We start from the raw sequence: 2978 nt of genomic DNA, 5'->3' as shown, positions 1-2978 counted from the left end.
CTTTTATTACCACTTCATTGAAGATCTTGTAGTGACGTTCTCACTCCTTTGTGCAGTTAATAGACATGGAAGGAATCTTATTTTAGTTTCCAAAAGGGGGTTCGGATGCACAGTTTTTAGCGTAGTGTAATTTTATGCGAGTAAACTGCTACTGCTTTTCTTTTTTTTTTTAATTATGGCAAGTACTATGAAGGGTCGGGCAATAATTGTCTTGTAATCTTTGGACTTTGACAAAATTTTCTGTAGAAATAAAATTTTGACAAAATTTTCTATATAAATAAAGATTTGACAAAATTTTCTATAGACATAAAATTTTGCAAAAATTGTCTTTAGAGATACAATTAAAAAACAAAATCTATAGAAATAAAGCTTTAACAAAATTTTCTATCGATATAAAACATTTTGACAAAATTTTCTATAGACATAACATTTTGCAAAAATTGCCTATAGACATAAAATTTATAAAAAAAAAAAATGTATAGAAATAAAATGTTGACAAAATTTTCTATAGCAATAAAATTTTGACAAAATTCAACATCGAAATAAAATTTTGATAAAATCTATATATATATAAAATTCAATCTATGTTTGTTTATTTGTTTGTTTGTTTGTTTGTATGTTCCGAGTTGGCTCCGAAACGGCTGAACCGATTTACTTGAAACTTTCAGAGATCGTAGGGGGCGTTCATGTGGTGAAAATAGGGTACCTCATTTTTTGACACCTGCACGGATGAAAAAGACTGTTTTTCATATGTTTGGCTATAAACATTATATGTTTGGAACACAAATTTTTAAACACAATATTTTTGAGTGCAAGCATATAATGTTCATAAACTAGCATAACATGTTTGGGACATATATGTTAATATGTTAGAACATATTATGTTTGGGACATAAAATGTTTGTAAATATAATATGCTTGGATGCAAACATATATTAATTTAGAAATAGCCTATAAACATATATGTGTTTAGTAGCTTGGAGCGCTATTTAACAGGGAGCGATATTGAATTAAGTTGGTGGTTGTTGCTTGTTATTACAAAATTAATATTTTATTTTTCCTTGGGCAATTGATCAGCTACTTCTTTGATCCTTACAAACTGTGTGGTCCGCTGTTCGAATCCTCGTCCGGCAAAAGGTAAAATTAAAATAAAAAACAAGTATATACGGCCGCAAGTTCGGCCAGGCCGAATCTTATGTACCCACCACCATGGATTGCGTAGAAACTTATACGAAAGACTGTCATCCACAATCGAATTACTTGGGTTGTGGTATCTTAAAACTTCTTATTCCTGCATGGTTGTTGGATACCATATACTAACATCACGTACCAAATTTCAACCGAATGGGAAGAATTTTCTCTTCCAAGGGGCTCTGGAAGTCAAATCTGGGGATCGGTTTATATGGGGCCTATATATAATTATGGACCGATATCGACCAATTTTCGCCTGGGAGTTTGAGGCCATATATTAACACCACGTACCAAATTTCAACTGAATCAGATGAATTTTGGTCTTCCAAGAGGTTCCGGAGGTCAAATCTGGTGATCGGTTTATATGGGGGCTATATATAATTATGAACCGATGTGGACCAATTTTTGCATGGTTGTTAGAGACCACATACTAAGATCACGTACCAAATTTCAGCCGGATCGGATGAAATTTGCTTCTCTTAGAGGCCTCGCAAGCCAAATCGGGGGATCGGTTTATATGGGGGCTATATATAATTATGAACCGATGTGGACCAATTTTTGCATGGTTGTTAGAGACCATATACTAACATCACGTACCAAATTTCAGCCGGATCGGATGAAATTTGCTTCTCTTAGAGGCCTCGCAAGACAAATCTGGGGATCGGTTTATATGGGGGCTATATATAATTATGGACCGATGTGGACCAATTTTTGCATGGTTGTTCGAGACCATATACTAACACCATGTACCAAATTTCAGCCGGATCGGATGAAATTTGCTTCTATTAGAGGCCTCGCAAGCAAAATCGGGGGATCGGTTTATATGGGGGCTATATATAATTATGGACCGATGTGGACCAATTTTTGCATGGTTGTTAGAGACCATATACTGACACCATGTACCAAATTTCAGCCGGATCGGATGAAATTTGCTTCTCTTAGAGGCCTCGCAAGCCAAATTTTGGGGTCCGTTTATATGGGGGCTATACGTAAAAGTGGACCGATATGGCCCATTTGCAATACCATCCGACCTACATCAATAACAACTACTTGTGCCAAGTTTCAAGTCGATAGCTTGTTTCGTTCGGAAGTTAGCGTGATTTCAACAGACGGACGGACGGACGGACGGACGGACGGACGGACGGACGGACATGCTCAGATCGACTCAGAATTTCGCCACGACCCAGAACATATATACTTTATGGGGTCTTAGAGCAATATTTCGATGTGTTACAAACGGAATGACAAAGTTAATATACCCCCCATCCTATGGTGGTGGGTATAAAAATAAAAACATCATAAAATTGAATAATTTCTTCTACAATGTTTGTATTACAGAAAAAGGTGCTAAGAACTAAAAAATCTCGTGGAAGTGAGAAAGATGTCGGGGAATATACAATTGGGCAGAAACAAAATTTTGAGCATTCAGGTCGAAAACCTATGTTGTTAGCACCTATATTACCTGTTTATTTTCATAATTCATTATGATTGTAAATATATAAATAAATAAATAAAATTTTGAGCACAATATTGTTTGGGATAATTTTTTTTAAGCATATAATATTTTTGGTGAGCAAAATGCTTCCAAACATATTATATGGTCACATAATAACATATTGTTTTTTGGAAGACAACATTATTGAATTTGGATGCAAAAATACAAAATGTTTGGAACTTAGACTACCCAAACATATATTGTTTAGACCAATATGCTTTCAAACATATTATATATTGGAAGAGATCAAACATATAAATGTTTGGGCAATACCCAAAAATATATATGCTTG

At 34.7% G+C, this 2978-nt stretch overlaps 1 long non-coding RNA gene across 1 annotated transcript; it reads left to right on the top strand.

The window, feature by feature from the left end:
- Positions 1 to 1072: 1072 nt before the first annotated feature.
- Positions 1073 to 2719, top strand: LOC142233470 (uncharacterized). The gene is made up of 2 exons (XR_012721412.1): positions 1073 to 1137; positions 2530 to 2719. It is a non-coding gene; the product is annotated as an uncharacterized LOC142233470 (long non-coding RNA).
- Positions 2720 to 2978: the final 259 nt, after the last annotated feature.

The sequence above is a fragment of the Haematobia irritans genome, chromosome 4, assembly GCF_050003625.1.
Source record: "Haematobia irritans isolate KBUSLIRL chromosome 4, ASM5000362v1, whole genome shotgun sequence".
Lineage (NCBI taxonomy): Eukaryota > Metazoa > Arthropoda > Insecta > Diptera > Muscidae > Haematobia > Haematobia irritans.
This window is presented reverse-complemented; position numbering and strand designations above follow the sequence as displayed.